We start from the raw sequence: 25,349 nt of genomic DNA, 5'->3' as shown, positions 1-25,349 counted from the left end.
TGCAGAGTTTGGAGTAAGGAGAGAGGAGGAGGAAGAAGTTTCAGCAGGAGGTAAAGCCATTCCTTCATCCTCCTGCCCTGCACCCACCACTCCCCAGGCTGGAAAACCTCTGCTCATTGCTGAGTTCAAGGTGTCAGCCTACACTGAGTTATTTCACCTGTCCAGGGATCCATTTCCCAGCGGTGCAAGGGGAATAGCACTTTTTTCCTGCCTAAGGAAGAATATAACAAGGAAAATGATGTCAAGGATCATAAGGTTTTGGGGTATTTACAGTGATGAGAACTATGAGGACAAGAAAATAGGAGAAAGTGGTGGTTTAGCTAAAAATCAGTATGGAAACCACTCCACAGTGCTTTGAAGTTCAGCTCAGCAGCAATATTGAATAAAATGGATGGATACTAAACCAACTTCATCCTTCCTTGTGGTGTCAGCAGCCAAGTACCTGCACAGAGAGAGAGCTGCCCCTGGGCAATGCTCCTTTTCTGGGCTGAAAGTCTGAACAACCCCTCATTTGGCTCATTTGAGTAAAATTATGGCAGCCCAGTGCTCAGAGGTGCAGAGCTTTTGGCTTCCGTAGTGCCAGCCAGGGGGATGCACACAGAACCTCAGGAAAATCTGAAATGGGTCTGCTGTGCCCAGCTAAAATCCTTTCTCCCTAGTGAAGATGACACTCCAAGCACATGTTTAATATCCAAATGTGTCTTTCCAATGGAAAAAAAAAAAAAAAAAAAACCCACATTTAGAAATGCTTAACTGGCTGTGGGAAAGAATTTATGTTCAGGAGAGGATCCAAAAGGGTGGCCACAAATGTGCCCTGTGGATTTTGGGCAAGGCAGAAAGAAGAAGGGTCCAGGCTGTCTCCTTTTCTGTGCAGCTGCCCCTTGCTGTGCAAGGACTGAAAAATCTCTTCCCACTTACCACAGAAAGAAGTAGGAAAGTGTCAACGGTGCCAAAGCTCAGAGGATGACAAAGAAACCAAGAAAACCAAAATTAAAAAAAAAATCAGTTGCTATTTTCCCAAACAATTCTAGGAACACAAATATGGTTTTATAAATTTAAGTAATTTTTTCTTAATGGAAAAAAAGAGAGAGCTGTAATACCAACAAGTTATATAAGCTCCAACAAAAGCTGGTTATTAAAAGGAAAGCTTTAACTACCTAAGGACCAGAATTTTATGCCAAGAAGCCAAGTGGCAGGCGGCTGCCACATGCCAGCAGGAGGAGTTCATGGATCCAGGAGGAACTTGCTCCATTGTTTAAGCAACTGATTTACTAAGATATGGGCACTGGAAAAGCCAGAGGGCCTGAAACTTCCCTCCAGTGTGGTGGCTGCATCCAGGCACAGGCATCCCACCCACTCTTACTCGATTAACTACAGATGGCAGGGAAATGAGAGAGGAAAAACACAATATGCCACAGCTCTTTCCCACAGAGACTGAGCAATATCAGGGGATCACACTGCATTATTTAAATCTGGAAGACTAAAAATACAGCTCTTTATTGCTCTGGAATGTGAAGCCTAAGAGCAGTTCCACAATCTGAGGTAACAAAGCTAAGGATGTCCCACAGTTCCTCCCAGTGCCCTGGATTTGGTGTGCATTATGTCACTGCAGACCTTTCCTCCTTAGTAAAATAAACAAACAAACAGGCAAGCACATGCTACTAATTTTATTTACATTACACATTATCGACTAAATCTATATTTGGGGTTCTTTCCAGACCACCAAGGCTCTCGTTACAAGGACTTGCACTAAGCAGAGAAACAAAAAAAAAAAAAAAACCCAGAAAAATCTTGTAATTTCAGATGAATGAAATAGATGCAGGTTAAGAATATGTTTATGAAAATCCAGGGGGAGGAAAGACACATTCCCACCTCCAAAGGGGAACGTCTATTATCCATATATTAAAAAATACCAATGCAGCAGACTCAGATCATTATACAGTGACAGCAAATTTGGTCCTATCACTCATCCCCTCCTCCAGCGGAGGAAACCTGGAGATCTGCAGTGACATTTAAAGCTGACAGGAATCCCAGAAACAGCAGAGACATCTTCAGTCAGCAAAGGCTGATCCAGGGCGAGCTCAAAGCCTCCCATTGACTTCCCAAGGGCTGGACCAACCTGTGCATCCAGCCCAGAGCCAGGCAGGACTTGCTGCCAGGAATAAAATCCCCCTAGCTCTGCCCTGTCCAATTTAAACATCTCCAGCACTGCAGCTTCAATAACCTCCCTTGCAGGATTATTCACTCCCAGAGATTTCACTCGTAGGAAACTCTGGAATTTAGCTGAGGTTTCCGTGTCCGCATTGGCTCCCTCTATTTACAGTCATGCCTTGCTCTAAGTAACACCCCTGTCCCTGCTGGTAGCACAAAAGATGTGCACAAAACATCATCCCCTTCACTGCATCAGGGTTTCATTTCCCCAAAATAAAACCACAGAATTGATTTTGAACTTTTTCCTCCAGGGCTTCAGCCCAATTTGTTGAAATCTTTTCTAGGACATTAGAGGTGTGCTCCCAGGGCAGTGCAGTGCCAGCCCCGACCTTGCTGCTCCTGTGTCCCTTCATCTTCACGTTCCTTTCAGCAGAAATCAGGTTTGGGGGATGTTTTTAGGAGCAAATATCTATTTATTGCTGCCTAAATCCCTTTTCCTTCCTTTGTGACAGAGCCATAGAGAAGGGAAAACAGGCAGAGATTGGATTGCAAGGCAGAGGTTGGAATAGGTGACCCCAAGTTCCCTGGGGCAGCATTACAAGGATTCCACAATTTATAAAATTCAGGCATTCTGCATCCTGGAAAACAGCAGGATTCTGGCACAACTGTCTGACACCATTACACAGGACACAAACCTCCTTACCTAAAGTCTGATTAATAAATATCAAAAGGCTGAGTTTGATCTTTCCAGAACAGCAGCAGACTTCATAAACATGGTGATGTCAGATGGAGACTACTGGGGCAAAAAAAAAAAAATAAAGTGCAATAGAAGGAGGAAAAGTTAAACACAGCCTCAGACTCCTGAGATTACAGGTCAGCCCATTTGAATAAAAAATTGAGTATTAAAAAAGGGGTGGGCTGTATGTGTCTCCATGTATTTTGGGGGGAAGGAGGAAGGAGAAAGGGGAAAGTAATACTCGTTATTTGAGCAGGGCATGCCTTTTTTTCTTGGCAATCTCTGCCTTCTCTTTTCAACAGACACATCCTTTGGGGCCCGAATTGTGAGTTAGACACATGTCCAGAGAGAAACGGGCCTCTGTTTTCTGTAGAACAACAGACTACTTATTTTTTCAGTACAGACAACCCCTCCTATCTGGTATTTAACTTAGATGTAAACTAGTCCCAGCAGAGCTACCCCTCTTAATGGCTCACACAACCCTGGAAAACAGATTTTTTTCCTGCTCTTGGACTGGACTCATCACCGATGCATTAACTCAAAACGACAGTGAACCCAAGTCTATTCAGTTTTGTGGGCTGGTGTCGAGTGATGAGGCTTCTTGGCAGACTCCAGCTACTTGGGAAGGCAGGAGTGAATCAAAGACTATTACACAGATACAGCAAAAACATGAGAGAGATTCTGACATGCTCAACCCTTTCAGAATGTTTGATGTTCTGCTGCTCTCGAGTGACTCATGTGATTAATAAAGTAGATCTATTTGTCATCTCCTTGGACAGAACTAGAAATGTACTTTGCTAGGAGCAAAAACAAATAGGCTTTGAGAGAAACACCACAGGTGAGTGAATACCACCCACAGGAGCAGGGATGTGCACTGCAGGAGCTCACTTTTTTATGGGAATTCCCAGGAGCAAGCACAGAAGGAGGTTTCAGGATCGTGGAACACAGCTTAGGTCTGAATCATGTTTGTTGTCTGTGAGTGCTCATATCAAAAAGAATTTTATACTTCATCAGGTCTGGCAGGACAAAAAACTTAGCTATTATACCATTATTGTTTTAATTAAGGAGTATATTTGTAAAGGTCTCAATAAACAGGTGAGGGAAATATTGACAAAGACTAAATGGAAGCTTTGCTTTCTCCAGGATCCATCCCTTCAGAGTCACCAAGATATCCAGGGTACAGAGATGGGGCAGAGTCCTCTGGCCATGCCCCTCCCAAACTGTCCTTACAGATGTAAATCTAATTTCTTGTTAAAACACAGCCCTCACAGCCTCCCAAGACTATGAAAGGCTTTATTCTCCTCACCCTGGCAAGTTTTCTCTCTCATATCTAAATCAAGCCTATTCTGCTTTAAATTAAGTCAAATATCTTTTGTCTTAGCAATCACTGCTATTGGGAATAAGCTGCTCTCTTCTTCCTTGTAACAGCTGATGTAGTTACAACCCACAATAGATCCTGTTTTTTCCCCTCTTTCCTCCTTTTTGGTGATGCAATCAATATCCCTTTTCTTCCTTTTTCCTCCTTTTTGGTGATGCAATGAATTTTTTTTTCCTTTTTCCTCCTTTTTGGTGATGCAATCAATATCCCTTTTTTTTCATTTTTCCTCCTTTTTGGTGATACAATCAATATCCCTTCTTTTTCCTTTTTCCTCATTTTTGGTGATGCAATCAATATCTTTTTTTTTTTTTTTCCTTTTTCCTCCTTTTTGGTGATGCAATGAATTTTTCTTTCCTTTTTCCTCCTTTTTGGTGATACAATCAATATCCCTTTTTTTCCTTTTCCTCCTTTTTGGTAATGCAATCAATATCCCTTTTTTTCATTTTTGGTGATACAATCAATATCATTTTTCCCCCCTTCTCTCCTTTTTGGTGATGCAATCAATATCCTTTTTTTCCTTTTTGGTGATACAATCAATATCCTTTTTTTCCTTTTTGGTGATACAATCAATATCATTTTTCCCCCCCTTCTCTCCTTTTTGGTGATACAATCAATATCATTTTTTCCCCGTTTTTCCTCCTTTTTGGTGATGCAATCAATATCCTTTTTTTCCTTTTTGGTGATGCAATCAATATCTTTTTTTTTTCCTTTTTGGTGATACAATCAATATCCCTTTTTCCCCATTTTTCCTCCATTTTGGTGATGCAATCAATATCCTTTTTTTCCTTTTTGGTGATGCAATCAATATCCCTTTTCCCCCCTTCTCTCCTTTTTGGTGATGCAATCAAAGCTCCTCCATCCTCATCAGCGAGGTTCTCGATTCTCCCTGGCCGCTCTCCAGCTGGTCCCTGCCTTTCTCCAGACGCACTTCCCAAAGGCAGTTTTCCTGCTGCTGAGGTCTGTCCCATGCTGGGCAGAGGGACAGAGGCTTCTTGTGCTGCTGCCTGCCCAGCCAAACACAACGTCTGCCTGCTCACACTGCAGCTCTGCTGCCTTGGCTCCCTTCCCCTTCCACCACAGCTCCCAAACCCCTTCCCAAGAGCTGCAACCCAAGCGCCTCCTGGGCTGTCATCTACACAGGTGGCTTCTCTTTCAGGAGTTCTATACGTTGCACTTAGTCCAGCATCATATTTCTTCTGTTTCTCCAGTTTAGCAATGTTATAGGTACATATTATACTGGCTTTTCGCAACTATTAAAATGGATTTTCTATGTGTGGTGTTAAAGTAGCTTTGCTATAAAGGTATCGTTTTTATTTCTGTTGTTAATTAAGCTTAGTGCAATAGCTGATATCAGTGTGCTTGTGTTACAGTGCCTGCTTGGATGGGATAGAATCCAATGAACGGGATGAGGACACCTGTACAGATGTGCCAGCTGTCAGCACCCACCCTCTGAAGGCAGGGTGCACCAAGGCCCGAAGTGGAAGTGATGAGGAGAAGGAGCCAAAACCACAGCCAAAACACACGCATGCCCCAGAAAGGCAGACCCGAGGAGGGGCCATGTAAAATAGTTCCTGGAGAACGTAAACTAGTTTATGGATATGCATAAGGATCTGTGAATATGCAACAGGCTGGTGTAATTCAAAGGTATCCAAGGGGTACCCCCGAAGATAACAGGGTGCTCTTGGCTGAGTGCCAAGATGCCCCCAGCTGTAATCTTTGCTTCACTGCCTTTGTCTCCTACTGTCCTTTACCAAACTGCTTTAATTTTCACAGGAGCGTGACCGTGTTCCTCACAGCAAGATCATCTTGAGCTTGCCTCCCAGCCAGAGTCCTCCAGCACAACTGCTGCTCCCATTCCCAGCCCGCTCCCAGAAGAGCCAAGCCAGGCTTTCCAGACCTGTAGAGGTTCTCTTGTTTCCCCTGCATGGGAGCCACTCCAGTGCTGCACTCACCCCCATGTCTGTCCCTGCCATCACAAGTTTACACCAGCTCCAGACACGCCACCGTGTCCCGACAGGGGAAAGGAGGCTGGTGTGACAGGATTTGGCACTGACAAAACCATTTTAGCTCGCTATTTATCTCCTTGTTATCTCCCAGCTGCGTGCAAATACTTTATCTGCTGTTAAGCAGATTGATGTTGAAATCCTCACACTCATTTTTTTTGCTTCCTTCCCAATTTTTTAGGATCTCTCACTCCTCAGCCTGACCCGGGCTGAGCAGCTTCCTCAGAGCTTGAAGAGCTGACAGGAGAAATCCTAAAACATCTCATTTATCCCAGCATTCCCAATTTTTTTGCTTCCTTCCCAATTTTTTAGGATCTCTCACTCTTCAGCCTGACCCGGGCTGAGCAGCTTCCTCAGAGCTTGAAGAGCTGACAGGAGAAATCCTAAAACATCTCATTTATCCCAGCATTCCCGAATAGTTTTCTCTCATTCTAGACTGAGATTGCAGTGCTGATGTCTTTGCATTCCTGGTGCCTGCTGGGTTTTTCAGGGCAGGGTCAAAAGCAGTGCAGAAAAAGAGCATTAAGGATTTCAGCCTTTGGTTTCACTCCCCAGAACATTTCCTGTGCACTGAGTCACAAGTCAGCATTTTCTCCTGGCTTTCTCTTCTCCTGCTCCCCTCATTATCACTTGGAGCTTCAATCCCCTTCTGTGCCTCAGCTTTCCTGACTTTGTTGCTGTGTTTATGTAAACTTTTGTATTGATCTCTCTTTAAAATACTTTCCTTCCCTATCCAGGGCCTCTCTCTGTCTTTTATTCACACCCAGCATTCCCAAATCCAAAGTATAACAATGTTCTCCGTAAGTAACTATAGAGCCCCTTAAATACTTTGTCTCTTCAGATTTGCTTCCCTTAAGTTAAGAACTTCAGTCTAACAAATCACATATTTATCATATTATCATATTAGGGATGATAGAAAAATATCATATTATCACATGATAATTTTATATTATCCCTATTTCCTAAAAAATTTGAACTCCATCATTCAAAAGTGTTCATTAAAATACTTCCCAAAATCACAATAGCAAATTTACGAGCACTTTGTCATTTTGTAATTGAGAAAAGAGCATTTCAACCCCAAACCCCACACTGGGCAATTTCAAGAAATGCCACAAAATGCATTTATTTTATGAAGGTGACAAGTTTTGAAATAATTACCACCTCCAAAGGCAAACTGATAATGGTTTATTCCTATCAACATCCCACTCCCCTTCCCAAATCCACCAAGCTGGGAATGGCAGGAGACTTTTGAAGGATTGGGAAGGACGTGGATAGGAGGCAGTGGTTGAGAATCTGGGCTCAGGAATAAGGATTTCTGTATGTGAGATGGTTCCATATGTCACACCTAGATAGGTCCCACAGTACTTTCAGATAAAGAAAGAAATAAAAATGTATTCCCAGACCTGCTATGGGGTGGTTTTTTTTGGGAGTTTTGGGTTTTTTTTGCTTGTACTCCTCTACAAAAGGAAAAAGAAATACACAACCCACAGCAAGCCACAGTAAAAAAATTCAAAATTGTTGGTAAACAGTTCTGAGCATCCTTGATCAAAACTACTGTTAAAAAAAATCAGTAACTTCTGGATACTATCAGCAGAGAAATAAAAACTGAGTGCTCAGTATTTCTTTTTGATGGACCATTGAGAAGATTTGCTTTTTTCTGATGCCTGCCAAGCTGCAATAAGAACCATATTTTCTGCATGAAATTTAACACCCAGAAGAAACTGTAAAGGACCAGAGGGTCTCCTGTCCCTCTACACTTATTACTGCTGTGAGCTCCATGAGCATATGGAAAGAACACTCTCTGGGTTGCCTGGAGATGATGTAAATACAGATAAGTACATTCATCTGTTTAAAAATGAGTAAAAAGAAAAGAAAAGCTCCAGATCTTATTAAACAAGTTATCACAAAAATATGAAAGTACATCTTTGCAGTGCATCAGTCCAGGCACATCATTTTTTACATGTTTTATATGTTTTGGGTTTATGTGCCTTTTCCTTTAGCTGCACTTCATGTTTCTCAGGACTCAGGGAAAAAAAAAAAAAAACCCTAATATTTCTGACACACAAAACTTATTTTTGTACTTCCCAATGGTGCTTCCCATTCTGATTCAACACATACCAATGGCCTAAGCTACACATCAGCCTCAAGAATATCATTCAAGAAACAACACCAAAGGATGACAGGTGGTCAAAACCTGCTTTTTATCCTTTTTCTGCTTTCCATCATCCAGCTCTTCCCTCTCCAACTCCCCCAAATCCAGGCAAAGTGAGTGCAAATATTGACTCTAATATAGAAATTGTGCTTGTTTCTCCATGAGCAGCTCCTCTTCCATCCCCAGGTCCCTGAGAAAAAGCAGCTGCTGCAGCCCAGAGTAGGGGAAATCCAAACAGATTACCCTCAAGTACTGCTTTATGGGAGACTTAGGAGAGAGCACAATAATCCTAAATCTGATCCCCTGCATGACACATGCCACAATTCCCTATACCCAGTGGTTCTGCACACATCCCACTGTGCCTGTGGGCACATTGTTCCCCAAGTCAGCCCCGATTTAAAGGCTCCCAAGTGATGAAGAGCCTCCCACATCATTTGACCATTTGTTTTCCACAAATAGCTCCTTTCAAAGTGGAAAACTCCCAGAAGAAAATGAAGTTGGCTCCCTTGAGCTCAAGCTGGAGATTTAAGAGTTGGTCCCCGCTGCAAAGTGCGCTGAAATGGAGAATTCCAGGATCAAAGCTGGGAAGCAGGAATGGACCACCAGAAGGTCCACGTGGGGAAAGGGCCTCGCCTGAAGGATCATCAGGTACAGAGAGCCTGTGCCAGACACCCGAAATAAATGATGTGTCTTCACAGCAAACCAGTCTGATTCATTTCTGCTGACTTAAGTCGGGGTATTTAAAACAAACTCTGAACAAAAATACCTTTTTTGTTTACAAGACTTTGGTTGTCTCTGAAGATGGCATTTCCCAGTCAGCTCAGGCCTCTGGGTGCTGAGGGATCCTTTGGGAATGCACCTGGGTGGCTTCAGGACTTACAGTCGTGTCACGGTCACTATCAGAGCCCCAACCCTTGGCACCCATCCTTCCACAGGGGCGGTGCCATGGATCCCAAGGAAGATAACTGCACAGGGAATGGGTTTGTACCCAAAGGGCCAATTCCAGGATTAGCTCTCAGCTTCATTCTGAGCTGCTTTAGAGGAAAACTACACAGCAAGGTTAAATCTGCAGCAAAACCAGGGTTAGTCCAGCCCAAGAGTAGGTAAGGAAGGACAACAGCTATTCTCATCCCAGAGAACACCCTGTCAGCCCCTTTCCCCTGATCTCCCTGCCTGCCTCTATGAAGTTCAGTCAAAAATTATATTTTGTTATAGCCCAGTCTTAACAAGTTTGGATGAAACCAAAAGAAATCTCCACTGGGCTGTAGCCTGTTAATGATACCGTGCTCTCCTCTGGCTCCCTGCCAGAGAGTGAACAGTGCCAACATTTGCAGACTTCCAACAGGAAATTAAATAACTGCCCTGTTGGAAATATAAACCCATTTACAGTGGTCAGGCTTGCATTTTCCAAAACAACGATACAGTCTGTGCACGTAAAGCTCAAGGAAAATGTGTCAGAAGATTCAGCCAAGTGAATATGAAACAAAGCCTTATGGAAAGGTGTTTTACACAGGTCTCCAAATTAGAGCTTTGTCAGGTGTATTTCCTGCCCTGAGGCTTCTGTAGTAGCAGCAGTTCTGGGCCCTTCAGTGAGTGCTGCACGCACACATCCCCCATGGCTGAAGATTAACAGAGCTCCTGCTTATTTCATCATTTTCTATATTCTTTCAGTTACTTCTCAAGAATTGTTTTGGGGAGCATATATAAAGTGCTGCTGCAGGCTTGGGAGAGCCTGGACTTCATTTTTAACCTGTTTGGTGACTTTTGGTCAAATCTCTGCTTCAGGCTACCCTTCCTCCTCTCACACATAATCATGGAATCGTGGAATGGTTTGGGTTGGGAGGAACCTTAAAGCACGTCCTGTTTCAACCCTGACACCTTCCACTGTCCCAGGCTGCCTCAAGCCCCAGTGTCCAGCCTAGCCTTGGGCACTTCCAGGGATCCAGGGGCAGCCACAGATCCTCTAGGCACCCTGTGCCAGGGCCTGCCCACCCTCCCAGCCAATAATTTATTTCTAATATCCAACCCAAACCTCCTGTCTTTCAGTTTGAAGCCATTGCCTCTTGCTCTGCCAGTAAATGTCCTTGTAAAAAGTTCCTCTCCATCTTTCTTGAATATATATTGAAGGGAGGGGCAAACTCCTGTTTCAGTCACTGGAGTTTCACTACTGCCATCACCACCACTGAGATCTACATTGTGGAAGTTCCAGAGAAAGGAGTTTCCAGTTCCTTCCCAGCAGTTTGAACAGCCTAGACAGTGCCATAGGCCTTGTCCAGGGCTCACAGGTAAAACACACAATAAATATTATGTTCTGGAAGCATTACTGATTAGCAAATTTGACTCATCTTCACTCCTCTTCATCATCCAACTGTTGAAACCTTTTTCCTCTGTTACTTCCCCTTCATCTCCCTGCTGCTGACATTTAGTCAGAAATCACACGGACACACAGTCCAGGAGAGGAAGAGGCAGACAGAATATTCAATATATATATATTCAATAACAGGAATATTCAGCAGTAGAATTTCCACACTTAAAGGATTAGAAAACCATCCTTCACATTTTTGCCAATACTAAGATAGTGACAACTGTAGTGTTGTTCTCTAATATTATTTCTTTGTTGTTCTTTAATATTATTTCTTTGCACCCCACACGAGTGCAAACCAGCTACACCTTTTCCTTAATGAAACCTTCCCTACATTCACTGTAAATAGTCTAAAGTTGCAGGTACAGAATGCCCTCCTCCCCCCAATAGTGCTACCTTGTATTTTTGCACAGTAGGGCCTTTCATTCAAGGATCTGAACTTGCATTACACAGGTGGGTAAACATTATTATCCAGCTTCAGTTGGATTGTTGCAAGCCCATGGCAAACCTGTGGCAGAGTCATTCCCTGAAGGGCAGATTTCCCTGGAGCCAGCACTCAGCCCTCTGGAGTAAAGACAACTTGCAAAAGAAAGGGTTTGTGGGATCAACCCACTAAGAAAGTTCCTCCCACTAATCAAAGTCATATGGAAAGAATTGCTTGCAAAAATCACATTTCCTTAAGAAACGCTTCTAAAATGGATGGAAGAGTCACCAAAAGAGATTATCTATGTTTGTATTTTCAAGCCTCACCTTGAGTTTTACGTGTATGTACATAAAACTGAGAGTTGTGCATGTATTTAATGCCAGTGAAGGAGAAAGACACCTCTACATCACTGCTTTTTCTGCTCCTTCCCTTTCTGCTCTTCCACCTCAGCAAGCTGGGTTGAGGCCCTTGGAAACCATGACCAGTGACAGCACTGCCCTGGCATGCAGTGAGTGATTTGCATCTTTCAGATTCCCATTCTGCAGAAGTCATTGGGTTTGGGAGCAGGAAAACAGGCGAGGAAAAAGCAGCACATTTGCAAGTGGCAGGAAAAGCAGCAGCAGCAGGGGCAGAGCCCTAAAAAGCCTCAGTGAGCTCTTGGATGCCCCAGGACACCACTAAGCAGCAGTCAGGTCTCACTTTCAAGCCTCACTCCTGTAAATGAGAAACAACTCCAAGCCTCAGTCACTTAGGCGCTGCTCCAGGAAGGCACTCAGGCGGGATCTAACGCTAAACACAGAGCTGGGCCCGTTTAAATCAGCTGCACCGTTTACAGTCCCAGCCGATGGGTAAGTGCTCTGCTGGCCTGGGGCCTTGAGCAGTGATTGTTATTGAACACTTTCTTGAAGTTATCCTGCCAGTTCCTGGTGCCTCAGCAAACTTCATCGCTTTCCCATCCGCTGCATCCCCTGTTGCTCCTTGAACAAACACAGATGTCCCCAGTTTGAGCACTGAGAGTCTGCCACCACAGCCATCTAGGAAGCAGCAGATATTACATGCAAAGGGGACTTTCTAATTTCAAAGATTTCCTCGAGACAAGAATAAATTAGCACCATTCACTGGCAACGGAAGAAAAAAGGCAAAGTGGGGCAAAGGGAGCTGATCAGAAAGGGGAAATCAATAAAACAACAACCTCCATCCCTTCATAGTACAAAAGCCCATCACAATATAAGAGAGAGACGTGTTGTCCCAATGGGAAGTGAAGACAGAAATAAGTTTTTGATAGAAACCACAACAACACCTACCGCTCTAAAGTTCTCATGGAAAACCAATCAACCCATTTCAATAAATAATAACCTCTTAAACAAAAAAAATTAAATACTCTTAAAGAATTAATAAGTAAACAACTAGAGAGGAGGTAACAGCTGGAGGTGTTTTCCCTCCCCACAGCCACTGCCTGGGGAAGAAGATCAGCAGGAGGAGTTCTCACTTCTTGCTGGGGCCGATAAAACACCAGACCCTGCCACAGGATTTGCCTGCTGGGAAGCACCAGAGACATCTGCAGCAGTGCCCTTTTCCAGCTTTTCCAGCACCAGTTTGCCCAGAACAGCCTCCCACCAGTCTCTCCTTGCCAAGAGTCACTGTCACAGCCCCCAGCCTCGGTGACAGCCCAAGGACATCCCAGCTGGATGAGGCACCACCACAGCAGATGGACGGAGAAGCACCACAGCTCTTTGGCCTCCTCCCCATCTCTGCACCACAAAGACATCAGCAGACAGCAGAGCAATGATTTCAGGAATCAAAGGGAACAACTTCTTTGAAAGCAGAGCTGAAGAAACTGCTTAAACAGACCTCGGAATAGTCAGCAGGGGATCCCTTTGGAAAAACAAGACTCCCAAGGACCGTGAAGAAGAAAAACCACACTGGAGAGCAGAGATTAGAAAAGAGGAAACAAACAGCATGAGGAGGAAGGAGTATCATGTGCTCTGCTAACTGCACCTCTTAAAAGAACACAAGTGTGGCTCAGTGGAACAATGTCCCTGCACATCCCTGCTACAACACACAACTTTAAAAGGGATATATTCCTGTTCTTCCCAATGCTGAAGGGTTTCCATTCATCTGGCTGCAGCATGTTACAGAACTGCATTACAGCAAGTTAATCTCTAGAAAGCCTGGGCTCTTATTCATATATTGAAACATAAGTAAGATATTACTGGTTTGGAAGCTGTCAAGACATTCTCTGTGTGCTGCAACAGGAGTCAGAACCAGACATTATTCAGCCCCTACCCAAGGCTTCCATTGGACACTGGAAAAATCAAAGACCAGAAATGCTTTGGGGTGTTGACATTATTTCCTAAACAAAATCATCACCAGTGTAGTTCCCCTTCACATAAAACTAATTTTATTTGAGATATAAAGTTTCTAATATAAACAAAGTTTCTGAAAGTAAAAACAGGTCAATCATTGCAGCTGCCATGGCAAATAATATTGCAGATTTTTCATTTTTTAATACCCCTACAAAGTCTGGGCATGTGAACATCTGTAATCCTGCTCCCCAGTACCTTCTCCCCTGAAAATTAAAGTGGCACAGATGATTTTTTTTTTAATAACCCTAGTCAGCAAAAAATGGAAAATAAGAAGAAAGCATTAAAAACGGCATTGTTATTGGTGTGCCTGTGTTGTATTAGCCCAGACATGTCTGTGCTTGGAAACAAATTGATTGCATCTCTCAGTAAATCAGCCCCTCTGTGGAGAATGCACCAATCTCTCCCCAGATTAAAGAAGAAGCATCTGCTTATAAACACAAACCAACTGAGGAGCTGGCACTGCTGCAGGACTTCATGGCTTGTGTTTCTCTGCTGTTCATCATGTGCATGTAAGGGCTGAGCTACAGCACATCTCTAACACCACATCAGGGGCTTCAGGTAAACCTCTAACTGCTCCATCTGTACAAAAAATGCATTTAAACAGATTTTTTTTTAAATAAAATGCATGCAAAGTATGTGATGGAGCATTTATCATGGACTCTCTAACAATTCATTACCAGCATTGGGTACAGGATGCATTTATTCTGAATTTACTCGAGTGTAAGGAGGAACAGGTTTAGTCAAAATATCCTCCTGTGGAGGATAAAGACCCAATTAAGCAAAGCACATTCCCAGAATGAAAGAGATGTTAATAGAAAACGTGGAAGCAGTTGTTGGCTGACACAAGAATCCACTGAAACCCAAACAACCCCCAGGACCTTGAATTGCCAATAGAATTGATCCGTCAGAGCAGCTCCAAGGCACAGTCCCGAGTGGGCTCTGCTCCTCCCAAGGAATGTGAGTGAAAAAGCAGCTGCACTGTGGGATGGTGCCTTCAAAGCTCCCAGCATTTCTGAACCAGCAAATCCCAAAGTTCAGTGCACAACGTTTCCCTTCCAAAGCTCCACCAGCTCGGTCCCACAGAGGGCAAGTTTGTCATTAAAACACAAGAAAATAACAAAAAATAACAAAAAAATCCACCCTGGCAAGCAGGCACTAAAAGTGAATTTTGAAATATCTAGTGCTTGTGCTGTCCAGAGGTGATCCTCCTGCATTCAAGTATCCAGAAATGAGCTGGAAAGCCCAGAAATAACTTGGATTAAAAGTGACCCAGGGCAGAAAGTGCTGGTGCAGGACAGGAAAGGGCTGCCAGACCCTCCCCTGCCAGGTGCACCCCTTTTCCAGCACATTTTCACCTGGGCTGATGGCCAAAATAAACCACCGAAGTCCCAAATCCCAAACATCAAAGATGAATGAGCTCAAAGTATCTAAAATGTTTCCTAGTTTGGCTCAAACTGGGAAATTCTGCAGAACTCAGAAAGGATCAAGCTCCGTGCAACAGGAAAGAGACACTTGAAGCTGCCTCCCCTTTCACTTCATCTGAACAAATGTTTGATAAATTCAGGCAAAATGGAAAAATCCTGAAGATTATAAAATCCTTTCTGTACGTATACAAAAATCACTCATTTCAGAACTCTAGGCAGTGGTGAGAAAAGTAATAAAAGCCAAAAAAGCCACATGATAGAGTGAAACAGGAGTTGCTTCCCAGTCAAAATTTAAAAACACAGCATTAAACATTTCCATTTTTATCTTTATATTCCTCCAAAATGTGAAAAGCTCTTGCTCAGAGAACTACTGCTTTCCTTGAACTGCACAAGAAATTTTTAAATATAGGTTCCAAGAACAAATACTGTCTCAAGTTGCAACAGCTTTCACCAAGTACTGCAAATGTTTTCCTTACACACAAATGGAGTTAAAATTTGGAAATTATTTCAAGTCCCACGTTCAGTCTGAGAAATATTCCCCACAGAAACGTTGTATTTTCATTAGGAGTTAACTGAATACTGTATTATTTATTAGTAGCCAAATGAGATGTCTTTTGTGCACATTTTTGAAGGAAAAATTGGGATATTATCGTTAGGGTTGCTAGAGAGCCTGAGAACATATATGGAACAAAAAGTGCAACCATTTGCATTTGGCTGCCCATCTGAACCCCGTGAATATTTTTGGATAATATTTTGTTTGGAGAAATCCAATCCCCCCCGAGCAGCTTTTTTCCTGTCTGCAAAGCCCTGGTTTGTCCTTCCCTGGGCCAGGCCTGGAAGAGCAGCCCCTGTGTGCTCCCAGAGCCAGTGCTGGAAGTGACACTCATCTTTCACCCCTGCAAGCTGAGCCAGCCCCACATCACACCCAGATCAAAACCATCCCTGCTCCCGTGGCATTTGGTGCAGGAAGCAAAGGGAGCCCTGCATCCTGCCTCAAGACTAAATGCCAAGGATTCAAGTTTCACACCTTCTGCAGAGGGCATTTCCCAGCTCTGGGAAAGGAGCAAAGCTCAACTCCAGGACAAAAACCATCCCAGTGCTACCAGTGTCCATTTGAATACCAGAGATGTTGGGAAACACTCAGGAGTTGTAGCAGTGTAATGGAGCGGAACAAAACATTTCCTCTATTTCTTTAAGCACCACGTGTAGTTTGAGTCCAACAAAGTCCATGAGAGGAACTGCACTTCCCTGTTTTTCAGGATAAAATATTCCAGGACACTCTACATTTGAAGTGTGTCTGGAAACAAAGCAGCAAAAGCATTTTCTAGGGCAAAAAAAAAAAAAAAAAAAAGAGTGGATTTCAGTCTAAAAATAAGGAAAATATATCAAAATCAATTTTCAGTGTACTTTGTTTGTGTACTGGCAACCAGTACCATCACTAGCAGGACTGAGTTCATTCTCTGGAGTTCTTTTAAGGCAATAATATCCCACACCAGGGGTGGGCACACCGTGACTTTCACGTGGAAAGTCTGTCTTCCTTAACACAGGAAATATTTCAGCTGGCTGAAAGCAACTGCCCACTAAAGTTACTAAAAGATTCATCAAATGCATCCTCTAAAGGATTCTGGCAGAAAATCTGTCAGGCTCTGCTGCTCAGATTGACTGTCTTAATCAGCACTGCTGAGTGACTCAGCCATAACCACGGTCTTTAGGATCTTGTAGGATCTTTAGGACAGCAAAGCAAGTAGAGATCAAAAACTATTTCCCTGCTGCACTTCAGTCATCTTCAGTGTAATCCCCAACATCTCTGGTGTCAGTAATTCCCAGTAAGAACAGAGCAACCAACAGCAGGATAAAATCAAGCCTTGATACCTGATGAAATGAAAGCTAAATTAGCACAATAATCCTTCAAGAACATAAGTGCCTTCTCAAGGAGCCTGACACCAGCTTATACAGGAAGGGCAGAAAAAAGCCTATAAAATTCACTTCAGTGGGATAATGCAACAAAGGCTGAAGAAAGTTGAGCCTCCTATCACCACACATCCATCCCTTGCAACATTTCAAACGATTTCACAGTTCTCCTGACGGATCTGTACATAGACACCTCTCAGCAAATTACATGGAATATACACACACCTAATCCCTCCTTGCGCTGCTGAGACAGAATTCTTGCCCTCGGGCCTTGTCAGTTATTACAATTAGTCCAGGTGAAGTTACCCTTGATAATCTCAGGAGATAATAACTGGCAGCAGGAATAGGATAACAGAACATCCGACAATTACAGGGTTTGGGTAGGGGATTTCTGTAGAGCTGACAACAAAATAAACACCACCTGATGTACAGACCTGTGCAGGAGCCTGAACTCTGATTTTCCCGAAGCAGAGGCAGTGCCAGCACTGCTGTCCCTGCTGTGACCCTGCTGGATGGGCTGTGATGCCTGAGGCCACAGCTTCACTCATTTACTGACAGAAAAAACTCCAGTTAAGACTTTGCTGCTGAATTCTGTCAAAACTTCCTGAAAAAGGGGATTGCTCTTGGAGCTAACCATGGATTTTTAAAGTTGGATGTACCAGAGGTACTCCACAATAAATATAAGAGATCAAAAAATTCACCCAGTGCTTCAGAGCTCCAAGCCCAGAGCTTTCAGAATGACCTTGGATGAGAGAACTGAACAGGACTGAGTCCTCTCTCTTGGATGAGGGAACCAAACACAGCCCATAAACTCAACAGAGCAACCTTAAATGTTCAGATTCCCAAAAATCCTTGTAAAGGTGCCCTGCTTACAGCAGTCACTTCCACCACGAGATATTGTTACCCTACCAAAGGCCTCATGGCAAGGAAAAGCTGTCAGTTTGCAGGTGGTCTCTCTTTGTTTATTGCATGAATTCCCTGAAAATTCACTGTACCTGCTATAGACACGGAGACCACCTTTTTCTCTTTCCCCCAGTGCCAACCTTAAACTTCTGAAGCATTCAACACAGATCACAGAACTTCCCCAGACCCATTAGAGCCTACAGAAATGTTGAAAGCAGAGCCTCAAGTGTGATCAGTGCAAAATGTGGCTCCCCAGTGAAACCAGTTCAGGAAGGAAGAAATGGCCCAGTTCACTCAATGTCCAACCTAATTTGTCTCACCCTGAACAGCTCAACCAACAAAATATTGGTATTGACATTCCCTGGAGGTTTTCAGCCTGAAATGAGAGGGGTTGGTCACACAGCTCCTCATATCAGGACCATATTTGCTGCTGGGAAAATAAGAGACAACAGATTTTAAGAGACAATTGTCTAAGTGCTGCACATAAAATACTCTCAAGTTTGTGAACATTTTACTGCTGCTCAGGGGTCAGAAATACTCATTAGGATTTAAAAAAAAAGATCAATCACAAACAGAATGCAAGAACATAAATCACATCCTACAAACAGGCTCTCAAAAGGAAAAGGGCAAGTCAGATACCATCTCTCCCTATAGAACACAAGAAAATCAGGTCAGTATTTTCTTCTAATCCCCTGATGAAATATAATTTTGCTAATAAGATTCCCCTCCTGTGAGTGGATGCCTTTACAGCTTCTTCCCTTGCCTGGGCCTCTTTTTGGAGAATTTGTGTAGCAGAGGGGAGTGAAAGGAGCAAAAACCCTTTAAGGGTTTTTACCAGGGTGTCCCAAGGCCTTCCTAAAGCTCTTTGCTATACTAAGAATGCAGTTTATACACAGGTAAAATGCTACTGTTCTTAATATATTGAAGAACACTTTTTTTTTTTTCAACACAGAGCAACAAATCCTGCACAGAAAAGATAATGACAATGTCCAGCTTATGGGAAAGACCCAAAACTCAGGAGAAAAGGGGTCTGGAGCTCCAATGGTGCTCCACTGCTGCATCCACTAGAATGCATTCTGTTATCCCACAGCAGGTTTCAATTATTCATCTCTTAATCAACTTCAGATTGACTTATTTAAAAGGATGCAATTTTAACAATAAATCTCATGGACAGTGTTAATTAAAAGCTAAATCTTGCCCTGAGCTGGACGCCCAAGGTCTATGAGAATGTTCACAGCCCATTTATTTACTCCAGCATTGTGTCAGTTATTGAATTACAGTAAATTAAAAACACAGTGACAGAGCAATAGCTGAAATAAGTGAGGCTTGTTGCATCTCACTTACAAAGGTTGCCAGACTTGGGCTCTGTCAGGCTGCCAAGAAAAGTGAATGTAAAAGTCAGGGGCCCTCAGTTCAGAAACATCCTCTGGTGAGCATGAAGTGTTTCAGCCTCAGAAATGCCAGCAGGCAGAAGCAAAGGTGCTCCACAAGCTCTTCCTCAGCCTCCTGAAAGCATTTAATGATATAAATCCATCTTCCTGACAATCAGCTGGGAATTAAATGACCTCTTGTCACTGTAGGTGAAACTCACTGAAAGCAGAGCTCAACGTGGTGCTCTCTCCACTCAGCACGTTCTGGAGAAAAAGAGATGTCTCCATCGTGCTACAGATTCTCATTAAATTCACAGAGAGATAACGTGTTTTATAAAGAAAAATCCAAACATATGGAATGAATAATTAACATATACAAAAAAAGAATTCCAAATGAAAACGCGCAGAATGCTTGTTACTTATACAGCACATCAAGTACTTCAGAGTAAACAAAACAATTATAAAGACACTTCCTTTCATTGGAAGCCAAGTTAATTTTGGAGAAGAGATGCTCACCCATGATAACTGACCCCTTACAGGAAAAACTGGGAGAGGCAAGAGCTGTTGAAAATACAGTGCAGACTGCACAGGGCTCAGATGTACACGTGAGATATTCCCTGTACAACGAGGAGGATTCCTCTCCATGAGCAGAAAGGTTGACAGAGGCTTTGCAAAGGGGACCTCACTTGAGGAGAACCAGGTCTAATCTTAATTCTAACACTGATTTGATTTTTTTATTGTCTGCCCAAGCTTCTGTCTTCTGGAGACCTCTGTGTGCTCGCAGCCACGTTTGTCTTTGAGGACAGAATGCCTGAAGCTGAATTCAGAGAGAGAACAAACCCCCTCTACACCTTAAATGTTCCACAGGAGTGGATGTCAACATGGTAAGAGCTAAAGGCCCTCAAGAAATTTGAAATGAAGGCCACCCAGATCCCAATCCCTCCTTGTCCAGCACATGTTGCTGCTCTGCAGGAGCAGCCATGGTGTCCTATATGGACCAGCCACAGCATGGACAGCCTCAGGCAGCTCATTGCATTTACACCCTCCATCCTTTAAAGCTCAGCTTAGCATCTTCAGGGGGGATTGGGCCACCAGAGCAGCTTTGCAGAGGGGTGTTCACACTGTGGCTGTGGAAGTGCACATCCTTCCAGAGCCAGCCTCAAGTTCCCAGGGTAGGAAAAGCATCCCCTGCTCCATTCCCAGTCTCTGGAGGGAATGTGTGAGGAGGTTACAAAGCATTTTTCCCTGGCTTATCTCTGATCTCTCCATTTCCCATGGCCTGCTGCTGCTCCAGCTCCCAGCTCCACCGTTCCAGCTCCTTCCTGGATCTGCCTGGAGCAGATGTTCAGGGCTGTGCTGCAGACAGACAGAGCATCTGGGAATGGGACAGGGGGACAGCCCTGGGAGGGAAGGAGCAGAAGGTCACAGGAAGCCCTTGTGCCGTATCAGTTTCAGCATATGACCTGGGCATCTTGAAAAAAAGCTTTTAATAAAATGCAGGCTTCCCCCAGAGCCTGCATGAACTTTTCTCAAGAACTCACCCAGTTATGAAACTTTCCCAGTGCGTATTCGGATGGCAAAGTCCTAACTTAAAGCTGGTCCCAAATATCTGAGAGTGAGTGAAAGCACTTCTCTGCACATCCCAGAGCATCAGCGGGGCTTATAGAGACCATGGAACATCTGCACGAAGTTCCCAGCACTTCTGCTCCAGCTCCTGGGGACAGTGGCTGCCTGTATACACAGGGACTTGCCTTATTTGTTATTTTTTTTAGCTTTTCCTGACACAAAAAGCAGACTTTTTTTTTTTGCCTTCAACATTCCCAGAGCATGAATACACCCGTTCCTGTCTCCAATGTGACATCATAGAATCACAGAAATCTGAGCTGGAAAGGACCCCAAAGGATCATTCAGTCCAACTGCTGGCCCTGCACAGACACCCCAGCAACCCCACCCTGTCCCTGAGAGCGTTGTCCAAATGCTCCTGGAGCTCTGGCAGCCTTGGGGCTGTGCCCAGTCCCTGGGGAGGCTGTGTAGTGCCTAAATACTCTCTGGGGGAAGAACTTTTTTCCTGATACCCAGCCTAAACCTCCCCTGACTCAGCCTCAGCAGTTTCCTAGAGCCATTGGCAACAAGAGCAAAGAGATGAGAAAATCTCAGCAGGGCCCAGGAGGGTTAAGCCAGGCCTGGACCAGGCACATTCCAGCCAACAGGAACACAGCAGCCAGCCCCCACCAACAGCATGATCCAGGACATGTCCTGCAGGACCATTCCGTGCTGTCCTTTACCCTCTCTGATCAACCAGACCCCACACAGCTCTCCAGAGGGGTTTCTCAGAACAGGATACCAAGCCCAAAAAGCCCACGGAACTCGGTGAAGCAGCAAAGCAGCCTCGACCTGAGCTTTGTCCTGCTCCTGCCCTGGGCAGAAGCTCCACAGAGTGACTTGTTGGGAACCAGCAGAGAAAGGGCAGCTCTGCACACACAGCCCTGGCATCCCTGTGAGGCCCTCCTCCATGGCTCTGCTGTGCCTTCTGCTCCTCTTGGCGACCACTCTGCACCATTTTTTCAGGAATCCTACCTGGCAATCATCCTCCAAATGTGTGTCCGTCCCACCAACACAAACCATGGGATTCTTTCCACAAGCACTTCCTCTCATCTACTGCCCTGCAGATTTACTTGGAAACAGTGGCACTCCAGCGTCTCCACTTCAGGAGGAGACCCTGGAAAGCAATCTTCCTCACGCCGGGATACTGGCATGGAAGCAGCCTGAGGTTATTGCTTTCCTCACTAAAGGGCTCCTTTCTCAAGCTACTTCTTTTCTCCAAGCTGCCTGACTTTGGCAGAGCACCATTTTCAATATTGCCTTGCATTAGAGTCCAAATATAGGCAAGTTCTTTTATTTTACATTATATTCCCTGGCGCACTTCAAAGACCTTTACTATTAAATAATAGTAATATTTAGAGTTTTATCATCACATCACGTACTAGTGATACATATTTAAGCTGAAATTATTCAGTTTTTCCACCTTGGCAAATTTCGCAGTGTAGCACCCCTGGCTCTCCTGTCGTTCCAGCCCAATTAAATGACATTAAACATGTCCAAGCCTCTCACATGCCACGCTCCTGGCAAGGACAGCAGTGACTCTGCTTGTAAACAGACAGGAAAAAAAATTGTAACTTCCTCTGCAGCACCTGACTAAAAGAAACTTTACACCAAATGTAGAATTTCAGGAATTTTAAAGCACTTCATCATAAAGGATGTAAAACTGCAATCACCACCCCCACAGAACCATCCTTCAGCTAACACCAGTATTTTGTTGTTATTTACAGAGAGTCATTGACAACTGCTCTCATTTATTCATCTCTGAATTTCTGTTCCTGAACAGCAGGAACATCCTCTGCTGTTCCATTTATAAATGTGCAGATTCATTGACTTTCAATATCTTCTTGATTACAATGAAAAAGAAACAAGAAAAGCCCTAAAAAGTCACTTCATTATTCAACTGTTTGGGGCTGGGGCAAACCCAGAATTTCTTTGAGCTCAGCTTTAGGGAGCTGATTTCAAGACACAGCACGGGGTTTGCCAATTTTTAAAAGCAGGAACCTGGATCAAAGAGAGCATCTTAACCGTAAAATAACTGGGTTTGCTACTCGTTTAAATGCCTCGATACGGAGGAGTGTGTCAAACTGCAGGCTGAGTGAGGAGTGTCACAGCTCCACCGCTGCCCGGCCGGGTGTGAGACTCTCCAGCTGTGCCAGCTGTGCCAGCTGTGCCATTTCCCCCGGGCGGCAGCAGCGCCCATCACCGGGACACCCACCCAAGGTGAGAGCACACCCAGGCAGCAGAGAGCACCTCAGACAAGCAGCTCCTGACAGCTGCTTCTTGAGACACAACATTTCACACAACAACAGCGGATTTGCAGTCGAGGATGACTGAGGGGTTTTGTTTTTCAGGGCCTGGGGAAGGAAAGGTTTACACTTTTTCTTTTGTCTGAGTTAACTTTCTGCATGTTTCTGGCTTGCAGGACAATCGCTGTGTGTAAAGCAGCTGCATTTAGTTAGAGATTTTTTAAAAGAGTTTTCAACTCTGAGGTGCTCTTTGGAGTCCCAGCAGACTGCTGGATTTCTACATCTGTTTCTAAAGAGCAGGATCCAGTGTCACACCTCAGGGAAACTCTTTTTTTCCCCCTCTCTTTGCCTACTTAAATCCATACACAAGCTTTAAAATACTCCCCTGCCTAACTCTCATTTGCAACACTTTAAATCCCTGTGAGGACGTAATTAACACAGCAGTTTTAGTAGAAGTTAATTATGGAAACAAAGAAACGCTGTCCTGAAGATAATTTGCTGCTACTTCAAGCCACTTTTGTCAAGAAATACAAGGCTACAACCTCAAACAGTGACATCTACCCTCATCCTCTTAGAGGCTTAAGGCAACAAAAGCATTTTGTTTGTTTTTAAACTCATTCCTGGATAGTGGCTGAAGCAGCAGCCTGTGACCCAGGGATGAAACAATTAACCACAGGGACTAATCAAGAGCTGTGGAACTTTATCTCACAACTTTCAAGGAAATCAGCAGCACCCCTACAATCTAAAACACAATCTCGAGATCTGTGGGTTTACTCCAAGCTTTTAAAATATTTTTCTATTACTCACACTTCTTTCATTGTGACTCCTCACAAAGTTCCATGGATCTGGAAGAAGAATAATCGAGCTGAACTGGGAATATCCAGAGCCACATGCTGCAGAAAATATCCAAGCTGGAGAGCTGCTGTTCCTTAAATTGACATTAACTTTGTGCTTTTATTTGGAACGCTTGGGCCAGCCCGTGAGCACCCCAAAGGCAGTGAATGGACAAAGATTTTGGGGTTGTTTTGCTCCCTACAAGGAAAGGCCATGGACAAAAAGAGAGCTGCAGCAGAAGACAGTGGTCCACATTCTCTTTCTGAACATGTCAGGGTTAAAGGGTAGGGGCTGAAGATTCCATCTGGGCTGGGTTTCTGATAGGGCAAATTCTATTTACCCAACCACTACAGTCGCCTTAGAGAAATCTGTAAAACTTTTTAGAACAGGCTTTTTCTTTGTTTGGTTTTTCTAATTGGTGTTGTATGTTCAGGTTCCCTTATTTTTCCACAAAACCTAGTTTGGGGGAAAACCTAGTATGTGGTTGAACACGTGATAGATGTCTATCTATAAAAATAAATAAATCACTTGATCTGCCCATGAATCCACACTATGAGCATTTGCCAAAGATATTATTTAAAATACAGGAAATGCTTCACTGTGGAAAGTAACTGTACATAATCACAGATCACAGTCCAGGCTGGAAGGCAACTGGAATAATCACCTGGTCCAGCCTTTTGTGGGAAAGGGAGCCTGGCTGAGATTATCCAGTCTCATCTTGGAAACCTCCAGCCACGAGGATTCCACTACATCCCTGGGGTGGTAATTCCAGTGAGTTATTGTTCTCACTACTTAAAAAATGCATTCTTATATTGAGCTGAAACCCCTCTTCATGTGACTTGTACTACATGACCTGTGCTGTAATAACTACATTAACATATAATGACTAATAATGACAATATTAATATATTCACATAAAGGTGAATGCATTCTCTGATAGGTACCTCCCAGCAGAATGCACAGAAAATAAAAATGGTCCGTTTCAGACCCAATGTGATCAGTTGCTTTATGTTAATGGGGTTTTATTTTTCCCCTCCAGGCTCTTTGAAACATTAAAAAAAAAACCTTGCATTGCCCTAAAGCTTTGAAACTATCTGAAAAAACAGGAGGGAAATAGCCTTTTTTGCCCCTTTAAAAATACAGCTATTTGTTAAGCATACACAGCACTCCCTGGAGACACTAGAAAACAACTTTTGAAAATTTTCCCATTGAGATGTTATGAAGAATTCCCACCCCAAGCTAGAACGCATCCAGCCATTGAATCTGCACCACGAGACTCCTGGGACATGGGGAGGTCATTCCAAGAGATGCACCCCGTCACACACAGTCCCGGGAACAGCATCCTTAGGGACAGCGGCAGAAACCCAGGCTCAGGCATGTGACAAGGGAGTTTTACCTGCTAGCTACAGGCACATTTTTAAAGGCAGTTATCCCACAGTATCTACAATTTGGGTTAAATTTGGGCTTTTTCCATCAACTTTTTCTCT

General features: G+C 43.8%; 1 protein-coding gene across 1 annotated transcript in view; it reads right to left on the bottom strand.

Annotated features, from left to right (window-relative positions):
• ROR1 (receptor tyrosine kinase like orphan receptor 1) overlaps positions 1 to 25,349 on the bottom strand; it is a 156,642-nt gene that overhangs the window by 130,339 nt on the left and 954 nt on the right. The window lies entirely within an intron of this gene.

Source organism: Anomalospiza imberbis, chromosome 9, assembly GCF_031753505.1.
Source record: "Anomalospiza imberbis isolate Cuckoo-Finch-1a 21T00152 chromosome 9, ASM3175350v1, whole genome shotgun sequence".
In the NCBI taxonomy this organism is placed as follows: Eukaryota; Metazoa; Chordata; class Aves; order Passeriformes; family Viduidae; genus Anomalospiza; species Anomalospiza imberbis.
The sequence above is the reverse complement of the archived record's forward strand: the minus strand, read 5'-3'. Positions and strand labels throughout refer to the sequence as shown.